Source organism: Calidris pugnax, unplaced genomic scaffold (assembly GCF_001431845.1).
Source record: "Calidris pugnax isolate Ruff unplaced genomic scaffold, ASM143184v1 scaffold8, whole genome shotgun sequence".
Taxonomy (NCBI): domain Eukaryota; kingdom Metazoa; phylum Chordata; class Aves; order Charadriiformes; family Scolopacidae; genus Calidris; species Calidris pugnax.
In genome coordinates this window covers 21,738,181-21,754,846 of record NW_015090830.1, presented here as the reverse complement: position 1 = coordinate 21,754,846, position 16,666 = coordinate 21,738,181, and the positions used below count along the sequence as shown (strand labels likewise).

General features: G+C 40.5%; 1 protein-coding gene across 2 annotated transcripts in view; it reads right to left on the bottom strand.

Moving 5' to 3' along the window:
• The window catches only part of RNF144B (ring finger protein 144B), a 53,943-nt gene extending 48,831 nt beyond the window's left edge, over positions 1-5,112 (bottom strand). The window contains exon 1 of one of the 2 annotated variants that reach the window (XM_014941100.1): positions 4,836-5,112. The gene's annotated coding sequence lies outside the window, so the exon portion shown is untranslated. The other variant, XM_014941101.1, reaches the window with a different exon arrangement.
• Between the last annotated feature and the right edge of the window lie 11,554 nt (positions 5,113-16,666).

Sequence of the window (16,666 nt, the reverse complement as noted above, 5' to 3'; positions counted from 1 at the left end):
TCCTTCATCATCTCCCCACCTCCACCCATCAGAATGCTTCCAAAATTAAGTACAGGCAGAACACATTAACTTTTCCATCTACTGCTCAGACATAACCGTTGAATGGGGGAAGCCCAGCTTGTATTCCTTCATCATCTCCCCACCTCCACCCATCAGAATGCTTCCAAAATTAAGTACAGGCAGAACACATGAACTTTTCCATCTACTGCTGACATAACCAGTGTCAGCCTGCTGCACGTCACAGTTTCTACTTAATCCTGGAATTTTCTTTACGTGCAAATTATTAGCCTATATACTAGCTGTCATGAAATGTGTTTTTCCTTCTATGTACAAAGGGGTTTAGAGCATGCAATTTTGAATGATTTGTGGCTCTATATACAAGAGGAAGGAATGCACCCCTAAACCACAAAAACATAAAGTACATAAAAGCGTAAGTAGAGGTAGCCTTGAAGGACCCGTTTCAGTCCCTGAACACAGAGATATAGTTCTTCTGTTGCCATGTTTTATCCTTTTTTGCAAACATATAAAGTACATAAAGGTTTTCAGTTCTGCATATTTACTCCTTGGCAGTCCGAAGACACAGTAGTTTGTATAACCAAACATGAATATCAAAGCTTTTGTCAGGCACCCAGACAGCGTCCACTCTTTGAGTGATGACTCACATCTTATACTTTCCCTCCTCATTATTACAGCAAACTGAAAGGCAGAAAAGCTTGCAAGAGACACAAATGCTAACACTCTCAATTAAAGGGGAGAAACATGAGCCTGACAGTAAAATGGTATTTTTTTTCCTTCCAGTAAAAAAGTAATTCTTTACTCTGTCTTCTAATCAGCATCTCTCATCTCTCCTTCAGACAAAAAGCATGTAGAACAACTCTCCATGATGGCTGTGGCTACAACAAGTTCTAGTGTACAGGAAGAAGCTCCACACAAGGAACAAGTTCTAGCATGCACAAACTCACACTCACAAGCTGGACTCTTCCACAGAAACATGCTGGCTATGGTTTTCATGAATTGCACATCTTGACTTCACCATCTTCACTCATCACAGCTCCAGATCAACACCAAAAAATAAACCTTATCACGTCCCAATTCTGAAGCCACACAATAGTCCCACTCTGCCTCACCTAATTGCCCGTATTTATGGTCTTTGAAGTCCATCAGACAGGTACAGAATTTCTCATTAGGTTTTATATAAACATAATTTAAACAAACAGTCCCTTGACTACAGCATGTCTGGGAGTGCCTTACTTCAGAGAGGTCAACCATTCTATAGCAGGAGCCAGATTCACATGTCCCAAATCGCTGTGTCTGGTGTTGGCTGGCTTTGGGACTCCAGAGATACTGACTCACTCAGAAACACAATGCACAGGGATGCTTGTAGGTCTTGTAGTTGAGTAGCCCAAACTCCAGCAAAGTCAAAACGACTTGCAGACACTAAGGATGTTCAAAGAATCAGCTAAACTGATGGTATTTCTAATTACAGATTATGGATTTTCCCTGGGAGGCTGAGCAGATTCCCCTAGAAATACAATAAAAAAGCACCCAGGTCTTGGCCAACCCATAATATTTTTTCTTTATTAAAATAGAATAAGAGGAACCAGAAATGGGGAACATTTATGTCATTGTATGCCAGTATCAACACATACAAAGAGATCTAGAAAACTGCATCAACAAAGTGTGTTTTATATAGCTACTTTTTTTACTTGAAAGTATGTTTGCAATGCAGTTAACCTGGGCGTGCTCTCAAGCATAGAAATTTCCACTCAGCACTTCTGCTCCTCCCTGGAAGACTAAGAGTTAGAAAAGTCCCACTTCAGTAGGAAGTGAAGGATGAGGTTCTTTGTAATTTGAGATACTATCTTTTTCTTTTTATGAGTGTTTTAGTATCTGCTAGCAATGATCTACTTTATGAATGTAATGTCCACTCAGTTCCCACTGAGCTGAAACCATTTACAAGAGACACAGAGAAAGATTACTGAACAGGGTTTTCTTACCGGTCAGCACAAAGTTATTTGGCGCAAGCATCTCCGTAAATATTTGCCCAAGACTTGGGTAAATTTGCAGTGTACGATGGCCCTCAGACCTGTAGTTCTCACTAGAGAGAAGGCTCATAGTCTAGCACTGGAGCTCAGCTGGGCTTCAGCAGAAATGCAAAATGCTAGAGGCTGAGCTCAGTATCATTTCTGTCTTCCCCTTTGGATCTGTTCTTTTTCATTTTGCTCAATGTTCCCCTCCACAAACAAAAAAAGAAGATTAATTTTGAGGTGGAATGAATGAAAGGTTATTCCTGGCTGTTGGGTAATGAAGAGAATTTGTGAAGTGCGTTACACAGGCCTGGGCTTTGGCATGGGGAAGCTGGAGGGAGAGGAGGGAACTGAATTCACCTCCTGGCAAATACACAGGAGGACAGATCGAGAACCATTTTCAGCCTCATGAAGCTGAAGGCAATGTCTGCTGTGCTATGTGCAAGGAGGTCCGATGGACTCAGTTCACAGCCACACTGGCAGCCTGCCACAGTATTTTGTTCACGTGTGTTTGTGACATCCATGGGCCCAGAGCTGTAATTATGGTCTCAGATGTCACAGTACTACTAGCCCAGAAGATATTTATGGATCTGATACGTACAATCTATAGGCATGGTGTACTTTCAGGCACATTTGTGAAGACTCCCCACTCAAGAAGAGGGACAGCAAGTCTAAAGCAGTTTTTTTGAGCTACATATCAAAGCAATAGACTCTGCTGGGTCTCACCCCTAAAAGTCACTGCAATGTCTGGACAGGGTGGATTGCAGACACAGGGCTCAAACTCACACCATAGATATTATCAGAGACATACTAATGAACTGGGAACTGGGTTAAGTATTAGTGCTGCTTCTTTTCCTGTAAAGTGACTCGCTGCTTTTCGCAGTTGCATTTTAAACTTGGATGATAATAAGGACAAGTAAGTACTTTCCCCCTCCACCAGAAGGGAAAGGCCAGATAACCACTTCCACACCAGTTTTTTATTGCTACAAAGCTTATGAAGCATTTAGAGAACATAGTGTAATCCATGAACCCAGCTAGAGAGAAACAGCTCCATATTGTTTGCTATTTATATTATTAACTTTTGCTCCAAAGTATACCACCACACAAACAAAACCACCAAAATGTCACCATCTGTGGGAAAGAAGACCGTGAATATCAGTGAGGAAAATGCAGGATGTAGTTCAGCATTGGGAATAGAAACTAGACCAGGTTGCCAAATGCTATTCCTACATGCAGTGTAGGGAGGTTTCTGTGTCCTTTAATTAGCAGACAGCACTTTGTGTTAAATACCTCTATTGGACAGTAAGATACAAGGGAGAAAAGGACTCTGATGCTCATACTGGCTTGGCTCTGGAATAGCTCTAGTTGAATTTGAAGGACTACCTCCCACTTTACCACAGCTTCAAACACTCTGCAAACACACACTTCTCAATCCATAATCTAAAGCATTACTTTCAGCAACATAACTACAGCCATTCCCTTATCAATGCACTGTATTTGTTCCAGTGTAGGTTATATTCACTGCAGGAAGGGTTTCAGCCACTTTCATGCTATGACAACCCATACACCCACTCACATTCAGGCACAGACACGTCCTAAACAGGACAAGAATCAGGTCAATGTATTTGTTTCGGAAAATATTTAAGGACAGGATTTTGAAACTTCTGTTTCCAGAAATATTGGTATCCCAAACCCAGTGCTTGCCCTTAACCGAGACCACTTGCCCTTCAGGCTGAGGGTAGCCAAATATACCATGTTGCTGTGCCTGCTCACAGCCTGTTGGAAAGCTGCATGGGGGTATTTCAGCACGGCCTATATCCCTGCTAAAATTTACTTCTTCAAAGCATTCAGTGTCTATTTACCAAGAGGATGGGAAGTCACCCTGCAATGCTTCCTTAACTATCGTCATCCTAAATATTTTACTACTTACAGTGCTCTCTGAAGGAAGATGTTTGATATTGCCTTATACAGTTAGGAACCAGAATGCTTTTGTATTACAGAAAATGCAGAGCTTTATAATAAACCAGACTGAAACATCTTCATTACCAAAGCAGCTTTGTACTGAGAAAGCCTTATGCTGAGAAAGCAGTGCAAACATACCAATAAATGCAATTTTCTGTTCCTAGTATAAAAAATATTTAAAATGCAAACTAGAAAATATTGTATGTTTAGTATGTGCTTACATAAAGCATGTAACTCTAAACACTGGACAGAAGTGTACATTAACACATATAATACAGATCAGAATATTTTTCCTTCCCAATGCCAGCTGTACAAGTCTCTGGCAGAAGAAATGCCTTTAAACCAGGAGGAAATCTCTGCATTTTAAACTCGGGCTCCCTCCTGCTTAATCAGATGTGTTTGCAGTATGAAGGGAGTTCTTGTATTTAAACTAAAACAGATATATGACTGACAGTATGCCATCTTAGCAACTGCTTTCCACAGGGATATGTCCTAGTACTGAAGCATTTTCAAACACTTCACACAGATATTTCTTTAAAAGTTACACTGAGAAAAGTAATTTCAGCCTTTTGGGAAGTACTTGATGTCTATTTAATTTTCTGTGCCTTTAATCGTCAGGACTCCAAGATTTCCTTTTGCCTCAGCTCTAAGCACCACACAGTTCTATTTTAGCCACAAATAACATTTGGTTTAGCTCTTTAATCATTCTAGTTCTTACCTTTTTTTTTTTTAACTAAGCCTTTTCTACTTTCTTCCATCAGAAGCAAACGCTGGCATTCTCTTGTTTTCAGGGTATCCGTTGCTTTCAAGGGGAAAAAATGGACAGAAAGCTGTATTCCGACATACCTTGAAAGGAGAGGAGCATTCACTGCCAGCTGTGTGTGACTTTTCAGTAGCTGCACTCAGATTCCAGCGTTCCCAAGAACCACGATGTCACAAACCCCTGAAGCTCACAACCAGGCGCGGAGGCAGATTGCTCTCGCACGCCCTTCCTCTTCTCCGGGTGTATCTGACAGCTGTACACTTTTTTGGACTGCAGCAGGACTTGTCTCCCAGCCCCTTTGCCACTCGGATAAATCATCCCCTCCCTGCTATTAAGAGCACGCTGCCATTATATCTTAAAAGCACGTCACAGCTTGTATGCAGTAGCTGTGGGAAAGCTGCATTTATTTATACAGGAAGCTTGAGCACAGCACTTCCTACTTCCCATCCGAGTCTCAATTCAGCTGCAGGTGATTGCTTAAACCCTGTCAGCTTCCAGCCGATGCATACCCTTACATTTTTATTTGGATATCTGTGCTGCTTTTAATTATAACTCCCATCTGAGCCCTGACAAGATAAAACCGAAAGGGACAAGGCATTAGCTATGACACTCATAAAAAAACCCTCCTGATTGCCATTTAACCTGTTTTAGCAGTTTGTACAGCAGCTGCCCTGCCGGTAGATGATGTCTGAAATATCACTGCCTTCTGCTTATCTCCATGTGTGAAAAATGTCATCTAAAAGCACTGCGATTTCTTCACGCTGGAGGGGAAGGAAGCAAAGATCGAAACTCGCAAGTCAAGTATCAGTGCAATTTGAAATTATGATGGTGCTCAGCTTACTCTGCCACTATGTAATTTTGACTCTTTAAGCTGGACTTGTGTGCAAGACGGGTTGGAAATACTGCAGTTCTGTACTGCAAACCTATGGGTGTGATCCACACCAGCCAAGCAGCAGGAGAAGGTATTAGTGTGTCCCTTGACACCAAACCCACAAGAACTTTTCCTGCTGTAGGAAATGTACCACACCCAGAGATAAGAAGCACAGATACATCAGCGTGCAGGGGGTGCAGAAAAACAGAGAAACAAATATAGATGCTAATCTGTAATTTTCTTTTTATGATGAAATAAGTTTACTTTGTACTTCATGCAATTAGCGCTGGCGTTCTGCCTTCAGGATTTTGCTGTGAAGCCTGATGTATAGGCATTTCTTATAGGGTTACAGAAACTCACAGCTAAGCTTTTAGTTATTTTCAGATAATTATACTCTATCAGATTAATTTAAGGAAAAGGCAGAAAGCTCGTGCAACTTTAATTCAGCCTCCTTGAACCTATGCATTACAGCTTTGCTTGAATTATCATCACATACTCTTTTCCCCCTGGAATAAGTACAAACTTTATCAATCTATTTGACATTAGGTGTTATGTATAATTTTATATCTGGAGAGGGAAGGAATAGTCACCAGAAAAAATACAGCCATTCCAACATGTGGAATCATGTCGATCCCTACAGTATTCATCAACAGGATTACAGTAGGATTAGGCAACCAAGAGTCATGTCACAGATATTACCACTTGAGCTGGTAGAGCATTTTCCAGCAGTAGCAGACTTTTATCCTCAGCAGTGACCAATCCTAGACAGTACTCAAGAAACATTTGGGACTCAGAGCTATTTTTCAGGCTGCAAAAGCAGTAGTGAAACTGTGGAATTCTGTGTCAAACTTCCCAGTTTGAAAAGAAGTTTCCTTCAGTGGTTTGATTTTATCCTCCATCTTCTGTTCTAGTATGAAATAGACTAAGCCTCTATCACTGCCTTTTCACCACTTCCCCTCTCTTCTCCCTCCCTCTGTTCTAGCTCCTATATTTTCTTCCTGCAGCTGCTACCTTTGCTATTCTGCCTCCACCACACAGGTACTTGTTAGGCCACAGATGAAGTGCAGTAAGAGAAATCTTCCTGCTCTCAGCTCCAGTGCTCAGCACCACAGCACTCGAACAGCAAAAGGACAATTTCCTCAAGGAGGAAAGTGGTGAGAGGGGGAGGATGAAGGAAATGAACTCATTCGTGCAGGTGTAGGGAAAATGGCAGGGCAGTAGGACCAGAATCGGAACAGGGAAGCTGCCAGCAGCAAAGCAGCACAAGTAGCATCTGGTTTGGTCCTTACTCCTCGCTGGCACAATAAAACAAAACCAAACTTCACTGCAGTAGCCTCCATCAGTCAAGAGAAACAACTGCAAATAAAGGCTAATCATCTTTCTTTCAGATAAATTATGAGACCAGCTTTTATCTAAGGAGACAGTTCTTTTGAATTAAGAAAACTAGATTAGTCCATTAAAATGCAGATAAACTCTGGAAACTTCAGCTGCAAACATCACATGATACTTCTATCCGGCTTCCTACTATGTATCTCCATGCATGAGAGCTACAATGTGACTGCTCAAATGTGCAAAACTGCTTACAGCAAAATTAATTACCCTTAAACATCACAAAAATGAAGAGAAACATCATCAGTGTTTCTCAAGGTTCTTAATTTTCTGGAAAATGTCAAGATGTGCTCATTCCAAGCACTCCACTTCTAGAGTATCAAATCCTAAACCGTGGTCCCCAGATTTACGTGCAGGACAATGACTTACAGATGCTCTGTGGACAGCTGGCTATTCTCCGGCTTCCGTCTTCAATTCTGTGTTCACCCCTTCTTCTGTGCTCACCCAGGGTCCTTGCAGCAAAGAGGAGCTGAAGGTGACGTGGCACTGTGCAAGAGCTCAGGCTAGAAGATGATCAATACTGATGATTCTTTCCATTGTTATCACCAAAAGGCGTGAGCTGGACTGTTATGAGCTCTTCTGTCAAAATTATTTCTCTTCCAGCTATACCTCGAGCCCAGGTACTTCACTGTTTCACAGAAGCACTTCTTCTTGGCAAGCTAATTTTGCAGAGTGTTATGAGTCATGCTAAATTGCTACCCAGCTCAAACCCCTCAATCTCTTGACCCAGATTGATGGATTTCCTCTTTGAGCCAACAAATAAATAAAAAATACAAGTTCAGAATGTCATGCGATGCCAGTCAAGACACAAGCTAAGCCCTCCCCACTTGCTTTCTTCTTCAATAACAGTGATACAAAGCACAAAACTGAGAGGATCCAATTAATTTTTTCTAACACTCTTAACTGCCACTTTTATAACTCCAGGACTGGGGGAATGGCTAAGCCTCTGAGATACTACATGCCAAAACACAACATCACTGTGAATTTTTAGTTCAGTTACTAGAATAAGAATAAAGGTTGGCATAGTTAATTACTAACATTGCTGTGTCATCCTTGCAGCTACTTGAAATACTTACAAAATGACTAAGCCACTCTGGCATTAACTAAAATGACTAATTAATTTATGGGGTAGGAGGGTAAAAAAGTAATACCATGACCACTGAAAAAATCTTTCATCCCACAAACAGAATACCATTAACAGCAAGTGAAAACACTGAGTTAGTGTATAACTAACAGTTTCATTATAATTCTACATAACAAACTAGGATTAGCTTGTGAAGAAAAAAAAAGAATTTTTCACTACCCTGATTCACAGTTTTCAACTAATAAAAAACAAACACACTGAAAAATAATTGCTATCCATTGGTGTAAAATAAAAACAGGTTTTGTAACCAGAGCCTAAGAAAAATGTGTCTTTATCCACTTCGCTTACTGTACATGTAAATTATCCTCTTTCCTATGAAAAAAAAAAAAAGTAGTATTTGTATATGCAAGAGAAACAGTTGCATAAGAAAAATAAATACTAATGTGTAACATAACCAATGTTGAAAACAGGACAGGAAGGGGTTTTACACAGTGTGTGTACATATGATATCTAAAGTTGCAAGTATGATGCCCCTGAAGTCACGGGCTAAGAATAGTTTTCTTCAGTGGGAACTATTTTAAAGGGGGAATTCCATCATCCAAAGTCATTTTTGGTACCTTCATAGACTTAATGCTTTATAAAAAGAATCTCTATTCACTCTATGTATTTATATAATCACACAACACTAGAAATCAGATATCAATGCAAAAAATACAGTTATGTAATATTTTGCATGAAGACAAGCTTTACTCAGAAAAGCTACATGAAAATCAAGATTACATCTTTTCCTGTTTAAATAACCCTATTGTTCTACAATTCTGACTTGGTATGCAAGTCACTCACTGACAAACCAGGCTTAAAATCTTCATTATTCCCTTTATCTAAAACATAGTAAAACTTTATAATAAAGTGTTTTGTATTGGAGTGAAATAAATCAAGTTAAATTATTTTTAAAGAATAGTAGGTACAAATCTAAAAAGCTTTTCATTTTAGAGTAAAAAAGTGAGAGGGATGGCACACTGTCTCCTGAACATTTATAATCACTATGATCTCAGAACATGTAGATCTGTCTCAGACACAAAGAAAAGAGGTAGGTGACTTGCACCTATCCTGCTCTTTGAATTAGACACAGAACAATATTCATTAAATTTTTTTGGCACAGCAGACCATCTCCAAACAAAACACAGTCATATGGCTTCCACAAAACTTTATTTCTTCTCTATAGATACTTTTTCTTGTGTTTACACTTTGAAGTACTTCCTGGCATAGTGCATTTTGGTATTTGATCACAACAGAACAGCGCTAGAGGAAAGAAATGTACAGCCTCACCAGAAAAGTGAGCAGCCAGTCTGCTACCCGGGTGGGACAGCTGGGTTTGGGGTGCTTGGAAATCTTGGCTTAAAGATAAAGGTCGATGGCTTTGACAGTATCAGAGTTTCAGTGCAATTTGTCTTCTTGGGACCCAAAAGCAGTAAGAGAAAGTATATTTGCCCCCACAGGAAATCCTGCTCTATTGGTCACGCTGGCAGCAACAGGACTTTTGCCACCAGCAGCTGAACAGCTCTGCAACAACCCTATGTAGATTTTTAACTTCCTGTCTGTTGACTAAGCGCATGAAGAACCAGCTTGTGAAAAGAAAACAAGCTGAGTTATTAGGAGTCTGCCATAAATGAAATGCTGATGAATTGCCATGGAACAGCAAACATCCAGCCCAGGGGCAACCAGCGCGACACCCTCAGCCCAGGGCCCATTCTCAGCCACCTCTTTGCACTCAGACGCAGAGAAGAGAAAGGTTACTGTCACCCTTCCCCTTGACTTTCTCTCATGACATGGGACATGCCAGTCATCGGTTCATAGAATCATAGAATTGTCCAGGCTGGAAGGGACTTCCAAAGGTCATCTAGTCCAACCCCCCTGCAGTCAGCAGGGACACCCCCAACTAGACCAGGTTGCCCAGGGCCTCATCAAGCCTCGCCTTGAATATCTCCAAGGATGGGGCCTCAACCACCTCCCTGGGCAACCTGTTAAAGTGCTCCACCACCCTCACAGTAAAGAACTTTATCCTAATCTCCAATCTAAATTTGCTCCCCTCCAGCTTAAAGCCATTGCCCCTCGTTCTGTCCTGTCCTGACTGTTCACAAAGCAGTCACATCCCTGTGAGCACAAACACAAACCCTTTGGATGGCAAGAAGAGCTGGCACGTCTGTGATGTGACAGCACTGCTTCTACTGACATGGCAGCAGAGGACGCAGGACACCTCTTGGGCTCAGAGGCCACCATGTGCAAGCAGGTCCAGTTCCCCAGCTGGACAGCACACGTAACTTCCCCCAAACCAGCACCACCTCATGAACCCCTGGAAAAAAATCAAGTAAGAGCAAACAGCTTGCCTTGCTCTCACATTCATGTGCAACACATACAGATGTGGAGCTGCTCAGTTCTTCTGAGGATCAGATAACAGGTGAGAATTTCTAGCTGAGAAAAGAGTAATTTATAAAGTAGCATTGAGGGGACCATATTACACAGACATGAAAGAGGAGACAGCAAAGTTGTGCTCTTCTCCTGCTCTCTCTTAAAGTAAGCAAACATTTTTAACATGAGTATACAAAGATTGCATGGAAAAAACTTAAGGCTTGGCTAAATGAATTTATTTTCTATTAACTCACAGATAGCTTCAGAGCATGGCACAGACTTTCTCAAGTATGCACAGATTTTTTTTTCCTTTTGACTGTGTGCCCAAAGTGACACAATCTGTTGACTTTTAACCAAGTGTTTTGGTAAGGTACCTAGAATTGCAGGGATTCCAGACATTGGTATCACCGTCATTAAAAAACTGAGAGGGCAAAAGCTTCCTGGCAGCCAACGCAGGAAGCTTCCTCTGTAACAGAGGAGGTCACCAACCTGTCCTTGTCATGAGAAAAAAATGTGCACGCTGTTTTCACTTCTCGATCCTATTGCTTTTTCTGTCCTGCCTCAAGCTCTTAACTGCCCATTTTTGGAAATATTAAGAGACAGCTTTATTCCTTCCAACACAGGCCAGTCTCCTAGGTGATGGCTTTGCCTTAGCCTGGTGAGGTTCTATCTACAGCCTTAAAAGACAGCTAGAATGGGGGGCTTAATAATACATTTCAGCCCAGACCTTGTTGTTTAAAATGTACTTTCTGGAGTCAGGAATGGGCAGGTCAGAGATGAGACTGAGCTGAGGCACCTAACTTTAATTTTACAGTTATAAAAGCCAACAACAGGACTTTCACAGACACCTGACAGGCAAGTCCAAGGTGTGGAGCTAAAGCATACCTGTGATTCATACCTTTTCTTTAGCATTTAGGAATGACGCAGACTTACACTTTGATTAATTTAGGATGAGAAATGGCTTCCAAGTTGAGAGGGGTTACTCCAATGGACTGGTTATGCAGGGAAATGCTGGAACTGAAACACACCCATATCGAAAAACCAAGAACCTGTTCCTCTCTCCCAGCATCCCTCTCCTTACTCGACTTCTAGGCAGGGTTCCCCCTGACATTCCCCTCATCTTTATGGTCTCCTTTCTCTATCTTAGTTCACATCTCACCCATTTATGGTGAGCCCAGATGTGAAAAAGTTTGTCCAGATCCACTTTTCTCCCTAGGAAATTTAATTATGTGGTTAGATAATCTCAACAAATAGAGTTTTTCAGGATTTCAGCCTCTCAGTCCACCACAATAGGGCTGTTTTGAGAGAGCCTGTCTTCTCCCTGATGTTTTGGGCTGGCCACCTTTGCGATGGTGGCATCCAACACCGACACAATAACACTCCCCAGATGAGAAGCAGCAACATCTTAAAATGCATGCAACTGCTTGCTGGTGGTCATCTTATCATACCACAGCTGCAGTAACAAAATCCAGGATTGCTCCACATGCAGGTCCCTTTTTAGGATAGCGATAAAACTTTTTTCCCCCTCCTCTGCTCAGAGCAGAGAAGACAGCAATTACAATAATCTCCTTGAAAGGACATCTTTAACACGCACCACCTAGCAAGCAGTTGTTAAATTCAACAATCCCCAAATTAGCATAGTGGAAACTCAAAAACAAGCAGATTGCTTGCTTGCTGCAAGTGACGTAAGGATTATTCTGTTGCACTGAAATAACTTGGGGGTTTTTCACGTTGTTTATTTTTGTGTCTGTTACATTCAAGTGCCAGGTAAGTTTATTAAAAATATGTGCTTTTGACCTAGTAATTTTTTTAAAGTCTCTTATAAAACTAGGTATACCCATTTTGGCAGATAATCTCTAGGAAAAGAAATGCAAGTTTTACAACACTGAGCACGGGCAGAAGGGCAAGAGGAATACTAAAACCTTTGGTCCTCCAAACACTGCTAAAATCCAAGCAAATAGTGTTTTCTGCTTCACTACTATCTGCGGTCATTGAAGAAATGACAAGTGAACTCATCTTTTTTTAAGCATGACTTCCTCTGTGAAAATCCACTGGCTCCACTTAACTCCCTTACATTTGTCAGGAAGAAATTTGAACATATTTAAGTGTATTCACCAACTTTTTATTTTATACAATTGTGTTTCCTGGGATATGACAAAACAAACTAGTCAGGGGCAAAATTTATCCATACATTTTTTCCCCACAGAAAAACAGTTTGCATTGTATAACCTAAACAAAGCTTTCAAGTGTGAACTCTGAACCTGTATAGACTCCATGAGTTCTATCTTTCTGTGACCACTGTATATGAATTCAAAATGAAGCAAACATGCTCAGTGAACTCTGCCTACAAGTAAATAACAATTTCTATTTACGTTATCCTTAGGATAACTGTCTACATATAAAAAAAATAAAAAAGAAAAAGCTAACTGATTTTTTTTCCTTTCTAAGACCAGCTCTTAAAATAGTCTTTTAGCTTTGAATAACATCATGGCCTTAACCAAAAAGATGACAAACAGCATTTCCCAGTAGCCTCGCAGAGAGCGAACTCAGTGGCCGAATCCAGACATGTAGCATCTCCAGCATCCCTGCTGGTGATCACAAACGTCTCGCCTGTCTCTGGGTGTCCCAGGGAGCAAGCTGCCTCAGGCTTCAGCTGGGAAAGCAGCAGGAAGCACCTCTCTGGGCTAATGAAACTGGAACAAATATGCTGCTTCCTACTGAGCAAACCTCGGAGAAATTATGCAGCATGACTTGGTAAGAACCAAGAAGTTCCATCTGAGATCCTTTTGAAATATGGTGACCGTCAGCGTACGCCACAGAGTTTTCAATAACGGCTTCTTGTCTTTGGGTTGAAAAAATTATCAGCTCATGACATGATACGCAGCACCCAAACTTTGTACATGGGAACAGAATTTGGACGGCAGGAGAAGAGAACTTATTTCCACTATGATTTTATTCCTGATCATATTGGTTTAAGGATTTGAGGAGTTTCTGGCAGTTCTGTTTAACTGTTTTTTTTAGGAATAGTCATTTCTCTCCCCCCAAGCAAAATGACAGGAAGCATGAATCAAGACTGTTTAAAAACGAAAATAACAACTTCCTTTGTCCTTATTGATAACATTTTTGTTTTTGTGACCTGAGTGGATATTTGTATGTGTGTTGACTGTGGGAAATCTTTTTCCAGTGACTCACTATTATGATGCAATATTTTACATAAAGCCAACAGTTGATCTTTTGTGTCATTTCTTCTGTTGTCAATAGGATTAGGAGGGAGAGGAGGGAACTGAAAAACATGTAGGAAATATAAATAAAAATAATGTTTTACAGGAGATTAGATGGATGTTCTGCTGCAGTTAATTTCCACTAAACACAGCAGAGTATGGTGTGAATGGAGGCAGTGATGGTGAAGGAAAAATTCCAAGAATCAGCTTTAGCTCATTGATTGTCTGTCCAGGAAGCACAGAATTTACTTTAGCTTCCTTCAACTGGCAACAAGTGCACAATAAATCTTTTGTCACTTAGTGATAACTTGAATGTGCAACACTCCACGTACCACAATGTTTTGAGTTTGGATACTATTATGAGCCAAGAGGCCCATCCGTCACTCTGTCTAGACCACCCAAAGTGGGTTACTGACATTGTATCAAGCTTTAAGAATCCCTTACATTAGAGTGTCCCCAAACTGATGACCAAGATTTCTGCTGTCTCTGTGCCATCAATTGCCAAACAATTTTATTTTTTCAACTGAAAATTCTATGGGAAGATTATAAAACGCTGATGAATTTAAAATAATGAAGGGTTTGATTGTTGTACAAGTGTTTCCAGGCATGTTGCTGAAAAATAAAAGTCAATGAGGGAATTACTTTCCTCATTCAGAGGTAGTGTAAACTATGGTTTTCCTCCAGAAGGAAGATTTATTAATTAGGTAGATTTTATGCTCCAAAATTGCACATGAAGAAGTGGGTAAGCAGCAAAGCTACTGAAGCCTGGTTTCTAAAGATTTGTGTGCCTTCATACTACAAAAACAAGAACCCCCAGCTCCATTTTATCGCTTACAACGTGCCCCTCGACCAGGGGCTACTCAAGTTATGACTTGCATTGACCCACCATGCTGATTAGTAACCCTCATATATGATGATGGTTTTCTGACTGGATGCTGCCAGAAAATGTACAAGAGTGGAGCGCTGCCTGCCTTTTCACATCAGTGGCTCAAAGAGTCACCAAGCGTACCAGCAGACAAATAGTGTAATCCACATCAGCTCTATTTCCCTAAGAAATTCAGTTAAGCAGAAGACTTCCCTCAGCTCAAACCTTTAAGGATTAGACTGATCACTTCACAAAAATCATAGCAAAAGTCAGTGCACTCTACAGAGTACTCTTCAGACTTGTGACTAAGAACAACATTTATGTTTTGTGGTTAGCTTTCTGTTTCATTATACACAGTATGAAGCAAAGAAGAAAAGCTTTCATTTGACATTCTGGTTTTGACCAAGGGAAGCCAACTTCAGGACTTCTGCAATACGCTTTTCACCTCCTTCACAAAAAACACATGCAGCACAGATAAAAGATACAGGGGTTTTTTTCTAAGCTTTGTCACAAACATCCTCTGGCCTTGGAAAAGTGCACTAATTTTATCATCTGTAACATCACAAAAGAACCCTTACTTACTTGTGCCTCAGGTGCCTTGTATACTCTGTTACAGACTGTAAAGCATCTTGCATCTCCAGGCAAGGTAGATTCAAGCACAAAGCTGGGAAACAAAAATGTTTAACAGGGAAACCTGAAGTGAATACATCGAATGTCACTACACTTATTAGTCCCAACAAAAAAACATTCTCTAGTGAACATGACTGACCTGATGAACTGACTATATTTGTTTGGAAGATAATACACGTGATCACTCAAACAGTACAAGTGTCTGTGTGTGGTGAATTTCAATCAATCTTGCCTTAGCTAAGGTAGAATAGATAAATGCCATACACACTCTAACTGAATAGAATCATAGAATAGTTTGGGTTGGAAGCGACCTTTAAAGACTAGATGTTAATACAAAATAACTACTAAATGCCTGCAGAAGAGTCATGGGATCATGAGGGGCCACTGATATTTCTCACTTCTGTATCTCTCCCTGAGTTCTTCCTTCCAACTTCTAACCATCATCCTGTTGACTCTTCAATGTATACCATATGACTTGTTATCTCAGCCACACTAAGACTTTGGCAGGCAGTTCCTAAAACCTTTTGAATGGTCACCCCTGCACTACCTGTCTGAAACCTGGCTAAATCTACTCTAAAAGTCTAAATCTTTTCACTTTTTCTTCCGAATAGTTATTTCACTCAGCAAAACCCCAACTATCCCACTGTGAATATGGCAGTAGTTTATGATTTTTTGTATCTGTAGAAAAATACGACATGCTCTGGTGTGTTTGTCTCCTGGTTTTGCCTTAAAGGCTTTCTTTGTGAAATGTGTTGAATCAACAACATTTTTCATGTGTTGAAAACATGTGTTCAATCAACAATCAAGTTTTTCTGTTTGTGTATACATCCAGGTTCCTGTTTTACTGGAAATGTAATATGCATGACCATGATATTTTTGCGCTTGTCACTAATGTGTGCATAGGATTATCAGAAGGTAACTCCTATAGGTAACACCTACTTGATAATTCCTAACTGCTAACATTTCTACTACTAAAATGCAAGTAATGATAAGAGACCATATTTTGTGATACTGTGAGCTAAATTAATTACGTAGCCTGGTATCATTACATTTTGTCTTACTACATCTTACTTCAACCTGTGGTCCCCCTGCAAGGCATCACCCAAACACGCAGGAAGCTGCGCTGTAAGAAAGAGCTCATGACCTGAGCTGCAATCAGATGCAACAAGGAAGAGTTGTGAAACAAGACAAGAAAAGCAAGGCAGGAAAAGCGTGACTGGAAGACAATACAAACTACCTTTTTACACAATGAAATTACTCAGAACATTTGACATTTCTTCTTCAAGCCTCCTTTCCTCCTCATCAAGAAAATAAATAACTCAAAATTTTGACCAATATTAACTAGTCATCCCTGTTGGCTAGCCACAGTTAGAAGTCATAGAGGAAGTGAAGAAGCGGAAGGAAGAGTTGTTTCCCTTATGAATAATAAGGCAAGGTGCCTTTTT